At 56.2% G+C, this 20,247-nt stretch overlaps 1 long non-coding RNA gene across 1 annotated transcript; it reads left to right on the forward strand.

The window, feature by feature from the left end:
• The first annotated feature begins 3,773 nt into the window (after positions 1-3,773).
• On the forward strand, positions 3,774-14,780 carry LOC127492462 (uncharacterized). The gene is made up of 3 exons (XR_007921959.2): positions 3,774-3,949; positions 5,227-5,454; positions 14,321-14,780. It is a non-coding gene; the product is annotated as an uncharacterized lncRNA (long non-coding RNA).
• The last annotated feature ends 5,467 nt before the right edge of the window (positions 14,781-20,247 follow it).

Genomic DNA, 20,247 nt, shown 5'->3' on the forward strand with positions numbered 1-20,247 from the left:
GGCTGTGAGACCGTGGGCCGATTGCTAAGTCTCAGTTTCCTCCCCTGTAAAATGGGTCGACAATAGTCTCCTCCTCGTGGGACTCTGGGTGAACCTCGTGAGATGAGGCAGGCCGTGGCCTGGGGGGGAGGGGCTCCGACTTGTTCCAGCGGCTCCGGACCCTTCACAGCCGGGGCGGGGGAGGGGGTACCCTGTCCATGCTCCACGGTGAGGGCTGTGTGGTCAGGGAAGGGTGTTGGAGGCCAGGGGCCGGGCCAGGGCCAGCTTTGTCCTTGCCTGTGCTGATGGCCAAGGGCTCCTCTGCCTCCCCCCCACTTCCTAGAATCAATGAAGTCCAGAGAGGTGGGGTGGCCCGCCCAAGGTCACACAGCCCATTAGAGGCAGAGCTGGTGCTAGATCCAGGTGTCCAACCGAAGGTCCTGCTCTCGGGGCCGCCCTCCCAGGCGGGGCTCGCGTGCCCCATCTCTGGGCGTGGGAATCTGTCCTGGAGCTCCTGTCTTGTACCCCACACTGGGGTCCTGGGGGGGCACTTCCTGTCACCCCTCCTCGCCATCCCCTGGGGTCTCTCTCGCCTCTTTCCCAGCTCGGCACTGTCAGTGTTTGGGGGAGATTATGCAGTGTTGACATTGGAATATGAATTAGGCAAAAGCGGCAGCCAAATATTGGAATTAAGGGAGCAGGAGCCCAGGCTGGGATCCAAGTGCGCCCAGAGCATCTGTGCCCGGCCTGTTCCAGATGCCTGGCCCCGCCGCCCACCTGAAAGCAGCCAGTCCCCAGCCGCAGCCGAGCTGTGCACAGCCAGGCTCCGGTCCTCGACTGGCCGGCTGGGGGCGGCTGCAGCAGCAGGTCCTGTAGGCTTGTATCCTGAGGCCTGGGAGGAGGATTTGGGGGGTGTCGGGGGGCCTCAGTCCAAGGCTGTAGCCTTTGTTTGCTTGTCACAGATCCCACTTTTTTTTTAAAGATTTATTTTATTTATTTGAAAGACAGAGTTACAGAGAGAGGTAGAGACAGAGAGAGAGGTCTTCCATCCGATGGTTCACTCCCCAGATGACCGCAATGGCCAGAGCTGCGCCGATCCAAAGCCAGGAGCCAGGAGCTTCTTCTGGGTCTCCCATGTGGGTGCAGGGGCCCAAGCATTTGAGCCATCTTCCACTGCTTTCCCAGGCCATAGCAGAGAACTAGATGGGAAGAGGAGCAGCTGGGACTCGAACCCGCACTCGTATGGGATGCTGGCGCTTCAGGCCAGTGCATTAACCCACTGCGCCACAGTGCTGGCCCCCACAGATCCCACTTCTCTGCTCTGCGACTGTCAGGCGGGTCCATATTTGCCCAAATGTGTTTGCACAGTCCAGAAAAGAAGTTTCTGGAAGGGGGGGGGTTCCATGGCCATTGTGTGTTTGGGAAATGTTGTTTTCAACAGAGTCGCTGCAGGAATCACCCAACAGGTGCAGGCAGCATCAGTCTGGCTCCCAGACTTGTTTGTTGAGCAACCCTTATCCTCATGCGATAGCTGTCTTGGACCCGTGTCTGCAGCTCCAGTACCTGCTGCTGGAAGTGCCTGCTGGCCCCTGGTAGGCACTCGGTCCGTCCGCGTTGCACCCGCGGTGTGGACCCGCAGTGCCCGCCCTGGCTGTGGGTTTTGTGGAAGTTAAATGAAAATGAGCAGCCGCGTGTCGCCCAGGGGTGGGGGCACCATGGTCAGCCCGGTCTCCTCTTTCAGCCTACGTGATAAATGCAGAGATACACCGGCAGCTTTGCAACCCTCCTCCCCCGGGGCTCTATCACTTTCTCCTCTAGGAGGGCGGGGTTTGAGTCCCGGACTTCCCCCACTGGCTCGAGTCTGGGGATGGTTCCGTACAAGCTTGCTGACTGGCAGCACAGGGTGTTTCTAGCTTCCAAGGCTCCCGACTGCTGAATCCAGTGCTCTGTTGGTCCCAGCATCATCACAGGGGCCCGGGACAACCCAGGGCACCAGAGAAGCAGGTGGCAGCGGGTACTTCCTAGACTACTGCTGTGGGACACCCTGGCCACCACCAGCCATCACTCCCACACCCTGCACTGCCTCAAGCCTCGGCCTGTCACCCTGAGCACCCCCTCGAAGGAGACCTGGATCTCAGAGTGTGACCTGGATCACCCAGACATCAAAGGATGCCATCCGGGCAGGTGTCCTGGTGCGGTGGGTCAAGCCGCCGTCCCATATCCCAGTGCCCAGTTGAGTCCCGGCTGCTCTGCTTCTGAACCAGCTCCCTGCCAATGCGCCTGGGAAAGTGACAGAGGATGGCCCCAGTGCTTGGACCCCTGTGATCCCTGTGGGTGACTAGGATGGAGTTCCCAGCTTCTGGCTTTGGCCTGGTCTAGCCCTGGCTGGTGCAGGTATTTGGGGAGTGAACCAGTGGATGGGAATATCTCTCTCTGTCTCTCTGCCTTTCAAATAAGTAAGTAAACAAACAGATCTTAAGAAAAAAAAAAAAGAAGAAAGAACACAAGTCCAAGTGCACGGATTCAGAACCACTGTGAACTACTGCCCACCCTGCTTAGGAAATGGTTCCTGTCACTTCCCGGGTGCCCCCAGTGCAGGGGGCCTCATCCCATCTCCGCTGTGTGATTCCAGCTGCTTCCCAAAGCTGTCCCCTGGCCTCTGGTCCGTCCCCCCTTGCATCCGCCTGGAGATCTCTGTAGACTCTTGTCTCTGTACATCTGTGGCCACCCCCCGCCCCGCCCCTGCCTCAGAATCCTCCAACCACGCAGCCTCCACGCCTCCCAGCCTTGGCTCTTGCTGCCTGCCCCTTGAGCCAAAGTGCCTCTCCCCTCTTCCTTATGATAGAATTTTATGCAGGCTACGAGACCCAGCTTCATCCCACCCACCCCCTCTCCCTCCCTCTTCTTCCTCCCTCCCCAGTGCTCCCGTGGTAGGTGCCTGGTGCGGTGCTTTTGCACTGTATCCTAACCTACAACACACTCGCCGTCCACCTACGCGGATCTCATTATAGGGCCAGTCATCCTACACAGTCCCAAATATTCAGCATTCTCTTTAAATTATAAAAGTAATACCCGTCATGTAATGGCTCCAAATGTTCATGAGTAAGAGAGACCGCCCCCTGGCTGACCTGGCTGGCCAGCACTGATCCTCGCCGTGGGAGGGCTCGTGTGTGCTTCCACACGTGTGCACCTGAGTATCCACCCCGCATGGCAGGGCTAGCATTTGTGTTAGCAGGTTCTTTGCCATTCTTTGCTGCTGTGAATAAGGCTGCACGTGTCACCTTGGGAGGCAAATATTCCTCCGGGCAGAGTCTTGGAATTAGGATGGCTGGGTGTGGCAGGGTGTGCACCTGCGCTTTGGAACTGGTCCCTGCAGAGCAGTCTCCTCCCTGCCACAGCCTGGCCCCGATGTGTGAATGCCAGGCTGCCTCTCTGAGGACAGGGTCTGGGTCCCCCTCCCCTCCCCGGCACCCAGTAGGTCTGCTCAGTGCTTGCTGGGTGCATCTGTGGCTTGCCAGGAAAAGTGGAAGTCCCTCTCCCTGAAAAGTCTGTGACAGCGCAAGAGCAGGAGACCTTGACCCGTTCCATTCGGCTCTCTGAACCGTGAAGAACCCCTCGGAGGCCTGGGTACTTTCTTTTTAAGTGTGTGCAGAGGGGGAGTGTGGTTTTTGTCTTCAAAACTGGTGTGGAGGATCTGGGTTGCCATGGCGACTCTGGAGCAGTGCCGCCTTTCCCTCCCCTCCATCTTGGGAGCCCTGGTTGCCATAACAACCGGTGAATCCACTCCTCTCCCCCCCCCCCCCCGCCCCTCCCCGCGGGGGCCTCCAGCTTCCCCAACGCTGGGACTCGGCGGCTCAGGGGTTTGGGGCAGCCCTGCTGTCACTCGACCCGAGATCCGGTCCGAGAGGGGCTGAGAGTGGAGGGGTGGCAGCAGATGACAGCCTGGCCTGGCGAAGGGGAGGGGCCCCAGGTACTGCCGTTTGCATTTGGTTTGAGCGGGTCCCCGAAAGCTTCGTGTGTTGGGAGTTTGGCCCCCAGTGCGGTGTCAGAGAGGGAGCTGCCCCCCCCCCCCCCCCCCCCCCCGCTACCGGCTTCCCGTTGGCTGCTTTCAGCCTCCATAATTGCGGGCTGAGTCACCCCTTTTACTCACAAGCCGGCAGTCTCGGGTACTTTATCGTAGTCAAGGGAAACGGACGGGTGCAGAGCAGGCAGCCGGGCGCCCTGAGGGTCCCTGCCGTCCTGAGGGGCCTGAGGAGAGGGGACATTGGCGCCTCATGCACTTACCACGGGAGTGTCCCGTAGCTAAATGAGAGGAGGGCGGCGAGAGGCCGGCTGAGCCCGGGGCGGCGGCGGGGTGCGTGTGCCGGGTAACGGGGTAACCCCGGGCTGACGCCTGGAGGCCGGAGGTGGGAGAACCGTAATGTAGACGCGACCCCGGTTCCCCTCGCTCCTGCTACCCAGGCGTGTCCCGCCTCCGTGACCAGTCCTGCCCAAACCAGAAATTCCACCTTCAAACTGGCCTCCTCCCTCTGCCCCCGTGCCCCGCGTCCTGTTAGCCATGAGTCCCGTGGATTCCCTGGGGCCGTGGCTTTTGTGGGTGTTCCCCTCTCCCATCACATGCGCCATAGGTGGCGGGAGGGGCGGATCTGGCCAGGGCCTCCTCTCCCTCGTGCGTCCTGTCTGCGGGGGTCGAGGAGGACCCCCCCCCCCACCCCCGCCTGTGTGGGGACACTCCAGGCAGGAAGCTCCGTTCCCTTTCCCCCCCCCGGAACACACAGCTCCGCGCCCTGGGGTCGCCTTTCCCTGCCTTCCCTGTGAGATCAGCTCGCGGCCCCTCTTTGAGATCATGGGGGAAGAGAGAGGTTCCCGGTCCGTTCACCGTTCACCGGCTGAGTGCCGCACAGGAAACGCAAGGAACGTGGGAACGGAAGTGCCAACGCTGGGGCCGGCGCTGTGCAGCGAGTGATGCCAGCATCCCTATCAGAGCACTGGTTCCAGTCCCAGCCGCTCCGCTTCGGATCCGGCTCCCTGCTAATGCGCCTGGGAATGCAGGAGAGGACGGCCCAAGTGCTTGGGCCCCTGCACCCACATGGGAGACCCAGATGGAGCCCTGGGCTCCTGGCTTTGGACTGGCTCCACCCTGGCCACTTGGGGAGTGAACCAGTGGGTGGAAGCGCTCTCTCTCTCTCTCTCTCTCTCTCGCGCTTTCTCTCTCTCCCTCCCCCATCACACTGCCTTTCAAACAAGTAAATACATCTTTAAGAAGAGACAGAAGCCTGCATGGCATGGCGGTGGAGCACCAGGCTCTCTCTACTCCCACATCTCAGTATACGGAGGGAGAAAGCCACCAACGGGAGCCCGGATGGCTCAGCAGAGAGGAGGAAGCGGAGCCCCTGGACCCTAGGGGTGCGGAAGGCGCCGGGGAGAAGCTGGCTGACTCCTCTCTGCAGAAGCCTGGATGGGTCGGAGCAGCAGGTGCGGAGGAGAGAGATGTGGATGGGCCTGAGGGTGGGGGCCGGGGATGCAGGGTGAAAGCTGTGTCAGGAGCAAGTAGACCCTCAAGCCCCGACCTTACCCCTGCACAGCCAGGTGACGGTTCCCCCACGCCCCACCGGAGCCTGGGGTCTCAGAGATGTGAGGTGTGGAGAAGGATGGGGTGCAGAGTCCGGCTGAGGGCAGGGTTGAGTCAGCACAAAAACTGATGAGACTCCCAGCCCCCCTCCAGTTCCCCCCATCTCCAAGACACCAGACTTGTGTCTGCACCCTACTCCTAAGCCCGCGGGGAGACTGAGGCACCCCAGAGAAAGGCCCGATGCATGCTTGTGTTTAGGGGTCTGAGGTCGGCCGCTGTGGTGTGGGGAGGCAGATTGTCCTTGGTGGGAGTGCTCCCTTCGGGAGCCCTAAGGCCTGCTCTCTCTGAGACTTCACATTCCGTGAACACAGTCAAAGGTCCCTGGCATCGAATTTTCTCCTGAGGAAAACATGACGCAAGAGGGAAATGGCACAGAATATATAAGGTCAAAGAAACCATAATTAGAGGGCCGGCGCTGTGGCATAGTGGGTAAAGCCCCACCTGCTGTGCCAGCATCCCATATGGGCGCCGATTCTGGTTGCTCCACTTCCGATCCAGCTCCCTGCTATGGCCTGGGAAAGCAGCAGAAGATGGCCCAGGTCCTTGGGCCCCTGTGCCCATGTGGGAGACCCAGAAGAAACTCCTGGCTCCTGGCTTCAGATCAGCCCAGCTCTGGCTATCGCAGCCATTTGGGGAGTGAACCAGCAGATGGAAGATGTTTCCCTGTCCCTGCCTCTGCCTCTCTGTAACTCTGCCTTTCAAATAAATAAATCTTTAAAAAGAAGTAATGTAAGAAAATTACCCAGAAAGAAAGGACTGGAGTTCCCAGCTGCTTTGGTCCCTTGAGTACCCAACTCAGGCCATGAAAAACAATACATGCCTTCAGGCTTGTCGTTAGGACTCTCAGAGGCAGGGGTCAAGAGCAGTTCTGAGAGGTTTCTGGAGAGTGCTGGCTGGGACAGGCACTTGCCTCAGGCATAGATAGCATTTAAGGGGGGGGGGCAAAAAACTCATGATCAAGACACACACAAGCGGGGGCCGGTGCTATGGTGCAGCAGGTTAAAGCTGCGGCCTGCAGTGCCGGCATCCCATATGGGTGATGGTTCGAGTCCCAGCTGCTCCTCTTCCGATCCAGCTCTCTGCTCTGGCCTGGGAAAGCAGTGGAAGACGGCCCAAGTCCTTGGGCCCCTGCACCCACATGGGAGACCCAGAAGAAACTCCTGGCTCCTGGCTTTGGATCAGCGCAGCTCTGGCCATTGCGGTCATCTAGGGAGTGAACCATCGGATGGAAGACCTCTCTCTCTCCCTCTCTGCCTCTCCTTCTTTCTCTGTGTATCTCTGACTTTCAAATAAATACATACATATTTAAAAACACAAACACACACAAGCTTCACTCTTTAAAAAAACATAAGGCAAAATAACCTATCATACACAGAACAGCAGCATTTAAAAAAAGACAAACCGCCAGGGTGGCGGGGGGGGGGAGGGCTAGGTGAGCGAGGCTGAGTCAGGTCTGGGTCTGGTCTTTATTTATTTGTAGGACGGGCATTTTGATGGCTGGATTTTGGTCCACTGCCTTAAACGTCTGCATCTTCTCAGACACGCACTCCGCTCCCCTTCTGCTGGTCCCAGCCTTGCACATGGATGGAAGGATGGAGGAGAACAATGGTGTTGTCCAGCCAGGTGCCACCGAGGGAGCGGTCATCTACGGATTGCTGGAGGTCATTTGCAAATAGACGGGCATTGCAATGGGAGTAGGTGGCCGTGGCAGAGCACAAAAGGGTGACATGGGGGAGGATTCCGTGAAAGACTTGGAAGCAGTGATGCGAGGTGGAAGCCAGGGCAGCTGAGGCGCAGACAGCTGCTGCGCAGGTGACCTTGCAGAAGTGACGTGGAAGGTGAGGTGGTGTTTCTGCAAACCTGCGGTTCTGGCAGGGTCTCCAGTGAGAAGCTCTGCTTAGTGGATTCCCCGCCCCCCCGCACCGTCTCCTGGCTTTATTTGTTGGCTTTGGTTAGGGCTTGGTGCAAGTGACTCCATTTCGATTTGACAACTTCCGTAGCACCAACCTTCCCAATAGCAACGCTGGACGTTTGAAGACAAAGGGGCGATGCCTTTCAGAACTCTGGGAAAGTTTCCCACGTAGCCTTCCCTGCCAACTGGACTGCCAGTTGGTCCTGAGGGGGGAAGAAAGAACTTTCCAGAAAGAACCTGCGTCCCGGGTCAGTCTTCTCAGGAAATGACTGAAGATGTGCTCCGTTACCACCAGGGAGCTGAGAGAGAAAGGGGGGGACTGGGAATGGGGCTCCCCACCCAGGAGTGAGGAGGGCAGGGGCGCCCTGGGATAATGCGAAAGGGACACCAGGAAGGCAGCTGTGCCAGGGCCCAGATGGGCGCTGGCCCAGAGCAGCAGGAGGTCAGAAGGCTCCGGGGGTGAGGGCGTTTGTCCCTAGGAAAATAAACGAGGCTGACAAATTATCTGACAGGTTTGGTCATGTGGAAAATGATATTGAGGGCATGGAAAGATTTGGTCAATTATTAAAAAAAGAAACACAAAGCAAACAAACCTAAGTTGATGAAAAATGAGGTAATCATTACCAGGAGAAAACAAAAAGAGAAAGAAAGTAGGATCGTAGCCTATTGCTTGGGCCAGGAATGAAATACATTGACACGGGAGTAGAAGCGAAAATGTAGACCAGGGATTTCAAAACACTGAGCTAGGATTGTTCTGGAAGCCTTGGGGGAGGTGGAGAGGGACTAGAGGAAAAACTTCTCTACCACCAGGAGATGTTGGGCTTAATTAGGGAGGTAGAAACAGTTGAGAAGGAGCAGGGCAAGGCAAGATGGGTGGGGCTGGGGACCAGAGCCTGGCTGTCCTCAGTTGTGAGCCACAGCAGGTGGTCTGTATCCACACATTCAACCACCGTGGAGTCAGAATATCCCAAAGATGGCATCTGTACTGAATATACAGACTTTTTTTTTTTTTTGACAGGCAGAGTGGACAGTGAGAGAGAGAGACAGAGAGAGAAAGGTCTTCCTTTTGCCGTTGGTTCACCCTCCAATGGCCGCCGCTGCAGCCGGCGTACCGCGCTGATCCGATGGCAGGAGCCAGGAGCCAGGTGCTTTTCCTGGTCTCCCATGGGGTGCAGGGCCCAAGCACCTGGGCCATCCTCCACTGCACTCCCTGGCCATAGCAGAGAGCTGGCCTGGAAGAGGGGCAACCAGGACAGAATCCGGCGCCCCAACCGGGACTAGAACTCGGTGTGCCGGCGCCGCAAGGTGGAGGATTAGCCTATTGAGCCACGGCGCCGGCCGAATATACAGACTTTTTAAAAATTTATTTATTTGATAGGTAGAGATATAGACAGGGAGAAAGACAGAGAGAAAGGTCTTCCTTCCATTGGTTCACCCCCCAAATGGCTGCTATGGCTGGTGCATTGCACCGATCTGAAACCAGGAGCCAGGTGCTTCCTTCTGGTCTCCCATGCGGGTGCAGGGCCCAAGGAATTGGGCCATCCTCCGCTGCTCTCCTGGGCCACAGCAGAAAGCTGGACTGGAAGAGGAGCAGCCGGGACTAGAACCCGGTGCCCATATGGGATGCCGGTGTTGCAGGCGGAGGATTAACCAAGTGAGCCACGGCGCCGGCCCCGTACACAGACTTTTAAAAATGACTTTTTTCTTTAAATCAGAGAGAGACTGAACAGACTGAGAGATAGAGCTTCCATATGCTGGTTTACTCCCTAAAGGCCTGCGATGGCGGGAACTGGGCCAGGCCAAAGCCAAGAGCCAGGAATTCCATCTGGGTCTCCCATGTGGGACGCAGGAGCTGTCCCCTGCTGCCTCCCGGAGTGCGCACTGGCAGGAAATCGGAAGCAGGAACTGAAGCTGGGACTTGAACTCAGGCGCTGGGCTATGAGACACGGGCATCCTAACCAGGGTCTCCAGCACTGGGCCAAATGCCCACTTCCCTGCTTCTGTTCTGGTGATGATTCCATGAATGACGCAGCGTAACAAGTGTTTAAAGAGCTGTAGGTGGTGCCAGCTGTGATAAGTCGTCCAGGGGTGACTCAGAGCTTGGGGGAGGCTGCGTGTGCCTCCCATGCAGAGGCCGCATCCTTTCAGATGAGGGCGGGGGTCCTGGACCCCACCGCCTGGAGGATGTGGAGGCGGGACTATGTGTGGTTTTCAGGAGATTGACAAGTGATGTTCCGGTGAAAGCAAAAGCGAATCAGCAGACGAGAGGGGCTCAGGCTGTCTTCACAGGAGATGAGCGAATGATCCCCCCCACTTTTTTTTTTTTTAAATAAAGTTGATTAAGTACAGAAAAATTAAAAACCGAACTTGGGAAGAGGGTGAACTCGGAATGCCATGCTAACATGAAGGGACATTTTCCGATCGCGGTTGGTCACAGGTGGTAATGAATACCCCCTCCTTATCCCCTCCTATTTTTAAGGGTCAGCCGGGAGCTGGTTGAGCTCACAGGATGGGAGCGGGAGGCAGGTGCACCTGGGCCCCAGCACTCTCTCTGTCACTCAGCTGTGAGGACGAGGCAAGTTACTCAACCTCTCTGAAGTTCAGTTTCCTTCTGAGTATGGTGGAGATAATAAGAGGGAGAAAAAAGCCAGGACACCCCACTAGGTACCCCACCAGATCACACACCCTGGGGAGGACCCTTTAACAGTTGAGCTTCTGGGGGACCTGATACCCAACCTGCAGTCGGGGTGACGTTAAGGATTGCGAAGCCACAGGCAAAGTACCTGGCACACAGTAGGTGCTACTAAATAGTGGGTCGTTTTGTGGAGCCGTGGGACAGCCTGTGACCCTGCCTCTCGAGTTTCTGTCCCCGGGGGGGCACCTCCTGGGCGGCTCTGGCCGCCGCTGTGGTGCCGCTGGCCACCCAGCCTCTGCATGGGCGCAATGTGTGTCGGGACACATTTTCAGGGGGTGTCTGAGGGCCTCCGTTTGGGGATCAGGGCCGAGAGAGTCTCAGCGGCTTTGCCTGTTTTCCAAACAGAAATTATTTAGGTGGGAACAGGCTCAAGTAGAAGTTTCCATGATTTTCGCACGACCTTTAAATCCCCCAGATTCGCAGTCTCTTTCTTTCTCTAATGAAAATCTGGATCGGCTGGGAGGAAAGACAGTTAATTTGCTGCTGCTGCTGCTGCCTTGCAGGGGGCCTGGCTTCCCCCCTCCCCCTCCCCGCCGCGCGGTTTCATTGGCTGCAGGCCGCTCCTGCCCCCCTGGCTGCTCTGCCCACTCACTCCGCAGCAGTCGTCCTCCCTCCCTCGCTCCCTCCGCTCCCTCCGTGGGAACTGCCTGCTCAGGACTCTCTAAGCCCCACCCCGTGGCCCTCGCAGCTGGAGACCTTGTGCGACTTCCTGGTTGGGCCCGGGTCTGAGCCCCTTGCCTGAAATGCATGTTCTCTGGGCTCCGGGGTCTCCTGGTTTGCTTGCTGTTGTTTGCGAACGCTTTCTCTGCACCCTGGCCCGCTGATCAGTCCCTGAGGCTCAGTCCACGCGGCTCTGTCCCTTGATTGCCTTTCTTCCTCCGTAACCCTCAGCTCACTCCCTCCCTGGACACCTGCTTGTCTGTGCTGAGATGTCTTGAAGTTGCGGCTGCTGTCTGACCCAACCTGTCCCCAAGCCCCAGCCTCTGGCTCCTGGTCCCAGTCCCCCCCCCCCATCATTAACCCCACTCTCCCCCACTGTCACTCCCCCTCTTCGTGGAGGAACGACACAGGACCCTGCGCTGTTCTTTCGTCTGCTCGGCCCTCCCCGGGTTTGCTGCTGGTTCTTCCCGGGTTGGCTACTATCCCTTCCACCTCCGTGGAAGGGCAGTTCCCCCTGGCCACATTCCCCACTTCCGCGGGGGAGCGGCACACCGCCGGCTGGCTCTCTGGGGGCTGCACAGGTGTTCCTTCAGATGTTCCCCTTAGATGTTCCTGGTGCATGCCGTCTCTCTCCTCCTTTATAGTCCTCCTCCGCCAATCCCAACTCGGCTGCCCACACGCCGAGCACGCCGCTCTCCTCCAATCAGGAGCAAGTCCTACAGTTTATTGGTTGAACTGGAGGCAGCTGTGCAGAAGCTGTTTACTTCTCTCCCAGCGCCATATTGTGGGAGAGCAGATGCATAGAATAAGTCTTAATTCCAGTAACTCAGTCCAGTCCGGGCTGCTCCCCACACCCCACCCTGCTTCAACTGTGCTTCTCCGCCAGCCCCACGCCCTCTGATCTAATCGGAGTGGCCTCCACACCTCCCCACCCCGAAACACACGGTCACTCCCCTGTTGTGCCTGGAACATCTGGCAGGCCACGTTGTCGCCGTCACTTCTTTTTAAAAAAGTCTTGGTGTTAAGGGATGATCTGTTCATGCAGAGGCCAACGGTGATGCAGTGACCTTGGTCCCCCAGGGTCTGGCCGAAGACGGTGCGTCTGCCTTCATCCCTGTACTGAGGGCCTGTCTCTTTCTCTTCTTCTCCTTCTTTTTGATTTATTTGAAAGGCAGAGTTATAGAAAGGGAGAGAGAGAGAGAGAGGTCTTTCATCCACTGGTCCACCCCCCCCCCCCCCCAAATAGCGAGGACGGCCGGGGCTGGGCCAGGCTAAAGCCAGGAGCCAGGAGCTTCTTCCGGGTCTCCCACACCGGTGCAGGAGTTCAAGCACTTGGGCCATCTCCACTGCTTTCCCAGGCCATTAGCAGGGAGCCTGAAAAGGAGCAGCTGGGACTTGAACTGGCGCCCATTTGGGATACCAGCAATGCAGGTGGTGGCTTCACCCATTACGCCACAATGCTGGCTCCAGTCTCATTCTCTCTCTCTCTCTCTGTCTTAAATATTATTTACTTATTTATTTGAAAAGTAGAGTGACAGAGAGAGAAAAATCTTCCACCCACTGATTCACTCCCCAAATGGCTGTGACAGGCAGGGTTGGGCCAGGCTGAAGCCAGGAGCCAGGTGTTCCACGTGGGTATCAGGGGCCCAAGCACTTGGGCCGTCCTCCGCTGTTTCCCAGGAGTATCAGCGGTAGCTGGGTTGGAAGTGGAGTGGCTGTAGCGCGCGGTGTGTGGTGAGGAGGCGGTTCTCGGAGGCTCCTGGCTCCGCGCTCTCCTCAGTGTCTGGGTTCCACCCTGGGAGGAGCTGTTGGAGTCTCCAGAATTCGAATTCTCCAGATTCTTAGAGCGTGTCTAAGGCCGGTCAGAGGTTCCCCGCTCCACGGACGCTTTATCGTGCTCACAGAGCTGTGTCTTTTCCCTTCATCTGGCCAGGGAGCGTCTTCCTGCGGGGGAGGGGGGCGGTGTGGACTAACACTCCCACCTGCCGGCAGGGACAAGCTACCTCCCGCCAAGTTTGTGCAATGGATGCTGTTTGGGGGCTTCATAAAGCTTACTGACCCCTTCTCAGGATAAAAAGCACAGAGTTTAGAAAATAAAATTCACAGGAGTATAGAGGAACTGGGCTGAAAGCTGTCATTAAAATATTTACAACAGCAATTTTTGTGATATAGGAACACCATACTTCTTTAGTAACACATTCCAAAATCACTGTTTTTTTTTTTTTTTTCCAAAATCACTGTTGTTTGAAACAGTGATCAACATAAGGGTATTTTTTTTAAGATTTATTTATTTATTTGAAAGGCAGAGTTACAGAGAGGCAGAGAGAGAGAGAGAGAGAGAGAGGTCTTCCATCTGCTGGTTCACTCCCCAGTTGGCCATAATGGCCAGAGTTGCGTCAATCTGAAGCCACGAGCCAGGAGCTTCCTCCAGGTCTCCCACATGGGTGCAGGGGCCCAAGGACTTGGGCCATCTTCCACTGCTTTCCCAGGCCATAGCAGAGAGCTGGATGAGAAGTGGAGCAGCCGGGATTTGAACCAGTGCCCATTTGGGATGTCGGCACTGCAGGTGGTGGCAGCTTTACCTACTATGCCATAGCGCTGGCCCCATATAAGCGTATTTGTGAGATAGCTGCAGTATTATGTATGATAGGAACACTATCTACCTCCATGGCTTGTAGCCTGTATTTAGAAAATGGAAGGAAATGCTAAGTTTCAGTTGGAGACGGTGAGTGTGGTCCATCAACCCGAGCACGGAAACCGCCAGAGGACTTTATTTGGGAGTGTTTGGAGTTGCAGTTCCCAAGACGTGATTTCAAATGATGCTGAACCAGTGTTCTGAGGGGGGCAGAACAGCGCGACTTCGCACAGGAGACCAGATGCTGAGAAGTACCGGGGCTGCGTGACTGACAGAAGATAAAGACTGTACAAATAGGAGTCCCCATGAAAGGGGGCTGGCACCATGGCACAGCAGGTAAAGCCGCTGCCTGCAGTGCCGGCATCCCACGTGGGCGCTGGTTCGAGTCCCACTGCTCCACTTCCAATCCAGCTCCCTGCTAATGGCCTCTAGCAATGGCGGCGGGGGCTGCTAGAGCCTAGGATGGTGTCCCGGGTGTAGATTGTGCTATAGATAAGACTGCGCCATTTTACTAACATCCCCCATCCCTCTCTCTCTAACCCTACCTTTCAAATAAATAAATAAATCTTAAAAAAAAGAAATGTCTGTGAAAACACCAGCCTGGTCACTGAGCGCAGTGGAGTTGTTCCAGGTGCCTGCAGTTAAAGGGTGGAGTGGCCGGAAGTTCAAGTTCGAATTCTGCTGCCTGAGCCTTGCCCTCTTGCTGGCCCTCTAGCACCATTTGAAAAAATTCCTTCAATGTTGCTTTCGTGGCAAATTCTCCTTTCATCTTCCCAACACCAAGGTGCGAACTCTCTCCCCGCTCAGGTCCGCAGGCCCCCGTGCAGAGACTCTGAGTCCTCCACTCTGGGTCCCGTTGGAGAATCTGAAGCCCTGCTTCTTCCACGAAGCCCTCCTTGACGACCGCGCTTCTCTGTGAGGTGTCCCTCGGGCTGAACACTTGGAGCGTGCATGCATTCATTGGTTGTTCACTGAACATCAAGGTTCCTCTTCCTCATTCGGATCGCTGTGCCAGATGCTGACATTCCGACTGATGAGTAATCAAGAACCAGTTGGACGCTCGGCGGAAGAGACAGCTGCCGCTTCAGCCAGCCGTAACCCTAACCATGACGGGCTCTGGGTAGGGCTTTACACAAAGGCCTGACGGATTCCCGAGCAGGCAGACCTTAGCATTTCAACCTGGGGAGGAGGGAAGCTCTCAAGAGGGGAGGTGACCTTGAGCTTGGCCTTGGAGCGGGAGTAGGAAATAAACAGTTTCCACATGGTCTCGTTAGATCTTTCTGGTATTTTTTCTTTTCTCCGTCTTGCCACGAGTAAAGAGGAAGTCCCCAGCGAGGGGTGATCGTGGCTCCGCATGGCCTTTGTGTTCCCCTGAACTGTGGTATTAACCCCCGATTCCGGTGACCAAGGGGTCTCGGAGTTGAAAGGGTTGATCGAGTCGTTGCGGACGCTCGCTGGGGAAGAGAAAGGACCAGGCCCTGAGCCGATTTGCTACAGCTCCCAGCAGCAAGCAAGCCCAGGTTGGAAAATGTCTGCGTGGCCAGAACCAAGAGCGTCTTGTTCCTAATGAGCACGGGGGTGGGGTGGGGGGCACAGGGGGCTTCCCTGGCACCTGCCATGGCTGTGAATTAGAGGGTGGGGCTGTGGGGAGGGGGACAGCATGGGGCTAGGAAGTCTGTGCGTAGGAGAGGCGCCTTGGGGATGGGTGGGGGTTCACGGGCCAGAAGGCTTATGCATAGACAGGTGCCATGGCCTGGAGGTTGCAAGTGACGGGACTTTAACAGTGAAAAGCGCCTTTTAGTTCTTTGGGCCTGTGTCTTGGAGCTCCTGAATCTCCCTTCCCCCAGGTCTCCTCCCGTCCATCCTCTGGCCCCTTGCAAGTACCTTTAGGCCTTGTCTGAATTTTTCTCTTGGAATGCTGAGCGTTCAATACATGCCTGTTGATTGTGTGTTTTTTGGAGTGTGAACCCTCTGGCAGGCAATCGTTGCTTTCCAAGGCTTCTGGCAGCGATCTGTGTGTCTCACGGCTCCGAGGGGGAGTTTCAGTGATCTGGGCCAAGCCTGGCAGCTCTCAGCTGGGCCCTGTGGTCGCTGGCTCGCCGGCCAGAGGCTGGCTGCTCTGGGATGCTCTTGGCTCCTCTATGCCTGCTTTTCAAGTGGTGTGCTGGCCTCGTGTTGTTCCGTTGGCCCAAGTCAGTCTCGGGGTCTGGTCTCACTCGGTGTGGGAGGACACGGCCGGAGGGCAAGCTTCCGGGGAGGCATAGAAAACACCTGGGCAGGAATGGGACCAACCTGGCACGCTCATCGTGACCAAACAACACGCCTCAGGGCCTCTGCGGCATGGGATAGATCTAAACCGACCCATCAGTGCTCAACTGAAACAGCTCAAATGTGGGGTGTCAGTTTGTAAGCTCGGCCGGTCTCGGGGCTCCTCCTGGGACTGCGTCCTGAGCATCTGAAGAGCGATCCTGGCAGAGACTGGCGGGGCCGTCCTCTCTTGTTATTATTTTTAGCCGGATGCAAACCCATGGCGTTGCCCCTTCCTGTTTGATGTGCCGGGCGGTTAAAGATCCCACGCAATCTCTCCCAGAGATGTCTTCCTCCCCCCGCCCCCGAGGGCGTCTGCGACAATCCCAAGCACCTTTCTCTCTGGTACCTGAGTCACAGTTGCTATAAATATCAGACATTGTGTTAGCGGCTCAGGGTCACGGCTCAGCTCCGCTGCACCGCCGGCGCTCGCCTCTCTGCCGTGAGTTGTGTCAGTGAGAGGCAATGGCCGGGCAGGCACAGCGGAGTGCAGTATATGGGTCAGAAGGCTCTTCTCTGAGCAAGCGAGCACAGCGTGTGTGTGTGTGTGTGTGTGTGTGTGTGTGTGCCGGGGGCACACAGCACAGGGCAGCCGCTGGGGCTGTCAGGTGTCTCCCGGATATAAGGTACCCTGGCCGCCTTGCGTCTCTGCCCCGACCGGCCCCCACGCTATGCTGCTAACACATCCATGAGCTCCAGCAGCTGCCTACAGATCTCTCAGCTCCAGTCCTCGCCTAATCTGCAAACCGGAAGGTCACACCTCTTGTCTGCACCTCCCGGAGTGAGCGGGGATTTTACTAAGCCGCTGCTAACAAGCTGAGGTGTCTTAGTTCGGCTTCTGTTGTTATAGGTGAATACTGCAGTCAGGGCAATGAGGGAAGAACGGCTTACCTGTTCATGGTCTGGAGACCAGGAAGTCCAGTATCAGGCAAGGTCAAGGGGCCGGCGTCCGCCCAGCACCAGGGCCTTCCAGCTGTGCGGTGCCAAGCTGCTGGCTTGAGCCCCTCCTCTTTCATTTAAAAAAAAAATAAAGATTTATTTATTTACTTGAAAGGCAGAGATACAGAGAGAAGCAGAGAGAGAGAGAGAGCGAGAGAGAGAGAGCTGATCATGTGAAATTAGCTTGGTTGTGGCAAAGGTTTCACTATATACACGTATCAAACAGGCCCACTTGGGGCCGGCGCTGTGGTGCAGGGAGGAAAGCCGCTGCCTGCAGTGCTGGCATCTCATGTGGGCACCGGTTCGAGTCCTGGCTGCTCCACTTCTGATCCAGCTTCCTGCTAACACGCCTGGGAAAGCAGCAGAAGATGGCCCAAGTCTTTGGGTCCCTGTGTCCACTCTGGAGACCTAGATGAAGCCCCAGGCTACCTGCTTCAGCCTGGCCCAGTCTGGCCATTGCAGCCATTTGAGGAGTGAACCAGCAGATAGATGATATCTCTCTCTCCCTCTGTAGCTCTGCCAAGTCGCATTGACCCCCCCCCCCCCAGTATAGCCATTTTTATTTATCAATTACACCCCAGTAAAGGAGAGGAAGCAGGGGTGGGTAGCGTGGTCAGCCCTGGGCGGCGTGCTTGTCAGAGGTCTTGGTTTTTGCCTCTGGGTCGATTCTTCCCTCCTTTGAGACGCTGACCAGACCCAGCCTCTGCCTGCAGGGGGCCAGCTATGTATAGGTCTCCACACTTTCTTTTTTACTTTCTCCTTTTTTTTTTTTTTCAAAGATTTATTTATTTGACAGACCAGAGTTACAGGCAGAGAGGAAGAGACAGAGAGAGAGATCTTCCACCGGCTGGCTCACTCCTCAAATGGCCGCAACGGCTAGAGCTGAGCTGATCCAAAGCCAGGAGCCAGGAGCTTCCTCCAGGTCTCCCATGTGGATGCAGGGCCCAAGTACTTGGGCCATCCTCCACTGCTTTCCCAGGCTATCGGCAGAGAGCTGTATCGGAAAAGGAGCAGCCGGGACTCGAACCGGCGCCCTATGGGATGCCAACGTTGCAGATGGTGGTTTAACCTACTGTGCTACCACGCTGGCCCCTCTGAACTTTCTAGAAGTCCATCAGCAGGCCCGTGACTCTCATTTCCTAACACTCTGCTATAACATATTTCTGAGTTTGTTTTATCCTGAGGGTGTTCCTGTTTTTTCTTTTCTTTCTTTCTTTTTTTTTTTTCTTTCTCAAAAACATACTTGAATTGAATTAGGACATCTGGTTAGAATATCTTTTTTTTTTGGCTTAAGTATGTTTGACATTATTTATTAATTAAAAAATAAAAAAATAATGAGAGAGAGAGAGAGAGAGAGAGAATGTCATTGCTTGCTTCACTCCCTTGATGCCCATAACAGCTGGTGGACATGAGCTGGGCCTGGAAACTCAGTCCTGGCTTCCCACGTGGGTAGCAGAGATGCGCTCACCTGGGTCATGCCAGGGCCCCCCAGGGTGTGCACCCGGGCGCTCAAACATGGTACATGGGGGATTTAACTGCTAGACTGAATATCCACTCCTAAGTATGTTTAAACAAATCCTTAACATGGGGCCATATTTTCAGTGACGGTGTACCCTAAAAACAATGCTTTGAATCAAAAAAAAAATAAATAAAGATACCACCCCAGGTTCCCCTTTGACCACGCTGGAGGTCCGGCTGTGGGCACGGGTCCCTCCCACCGCCATCTCCTGGGGCAGCCACCCGTGCCAGCGCCTGCAGCTGCTCGCGTTGTCGGAGGTGTGGAGGAGAAAGGAGCATGCGCACAAGTTCCCTTTCGCTGTCGCTGCCGCTGGCGCAAGGTGTTCTTTAAACTGGGACACTGGCCTCCTTGAACTAGACAAGAATTCTAGAAACACGACGTCGTGCCTGAGTCACCGCTGATACTTGCCGCTGACTCGATCTCTCCTTGATAGGTTCTTCAACAGTAACTTCAATTACATCATTTACTTGTTGTCGGCCCTTGATCTGCTCTCTTCCTGCACTTCTTGTTTATCGAGCCCATGGCTGGGCCGTCTCACCCCCGAGACTTGTGCATCATATTCTGAAATTTCCTCTAGAAATAGAAGCTGAGTTTTCTTTGTGTCGCTGTGAGCGTGGACACGCCCCTCCCCCAACCGGTGCCCTGCGTGCGTATTTGAAATACATCATCGCACTTGGCGGGCCTTTCCTGCGGCTGGTCTTCTGTCATGATCTCAGCCGCCCTCCAAAGTCCCAGGATCCTGTTCAGAATGCAGAGAGACATTCTCAGGGAGGGGACGCCGACCTGCCCAAGGTCGTGTGGTGGCTTGAAAAAATGGTCCCCGATCTTGGCAAATGCGATACGAGCAAAACACTGGAACAGGTGTGTGTGAGCAGGTGCGTCTGCCTCTTCTCCCCTCCACGCCTGCTGCTGCTGTGAGGACGTGTCTGGGCTGGCCTGGCGGAGGAGGATGGGCGCAACCGGTGACCATCCCGGTCCTTCCGCTGAGGTCGACCAAAGCCTGAGTAGCTCGTGAGCTCCGTCAAGGTCAGCAGAACCCCCAGTCACCCCCCAGCTTTTTGTTGAGGCTATGTGATGACGTTTTGGATAGCATGATGGTGGCAGCAGGGGACTGAGAGAATCAGTGTTTGGCTAAGAGCAGTTCAAAGGGACTGGGGTCGGCCTCGGTTTGGCACACCCTGGCTCCGCTGTTGCTCTTGGGAATGTGTGTTCCTTTTTTGAGACTTTGTTCTTTTCCTGTCAGCTCAGAGCTTGACGTGAGTGGCCTGGCTCTAAGCTGACAACAGCATGCGGCTTCCCCGCACCTGCACAGCTGGAGACTGGGTGGGGTGAACCTTTCAACAGTTCACTCTCCTTGGGGAGGTGCTGTTTGGCCTGGTGGCTAAGATGCCTGCGTCCCACTGTGCAGTGCTTGGATTCAGTTCCCAGCTCCAACTTCTCACCTGGGTAGACCCTGGGAGGCGGTGGTGATGGCTCAAAGCAATTGGGAGAGACCTGGATTGAGTTCCCGGCTGCACCTGGGGAGTGAACTAGCCGAGAGGTGCTAGCTCTCCCACCCCGAACTCTTTCTCTGTGTTTCTGCCTCTCAAATAAATAAAAGAAGGGAATATTGCTTAAAATGTAGGGGGCTAACAACAGCAACAGAAAGAAAGTAAAGCCAAGATTTTCCAAGGCTCTGTGGGTTAGCTGGATGACTCAGTGAGTAGGGAGAGGTGTGAGTTTGGTCCCCGGCTTGATTTCAGACCAAGCACCCCCCCTCCCGCCTGGCAGCACCTGCTTGCACACTCTGCCGTGTGCCCTCCTGCTTGTCGGGGCTCCTTTGATGATGGATCCTTCGGGAAACAAGGCACTTTCCTGGGAGACTTTGCTTTGCCGCTTGGCCGTCTTCTGGGGGCCCTCCGCGGGGGCTGCGCTTTCCCTGCCTTTGAAACCATTGTCTTCTTGACATGAGGAATGTACTCAGGTAAGC

Source organism: Oryctolagus cuniculus, chromosome 1, assembly GCF_964237555.1.
Source record: "Oryctolagus cuniculus chromosome 1, mOryCun1.1, whole genome shotgun sequence".
Lineage (NCBI taxonomy): Eukaryota > Metazoa > Chordata > Mammalia > Lagomorpha > Leporidae > Oryctolagus > Oryctolagus cuniculus.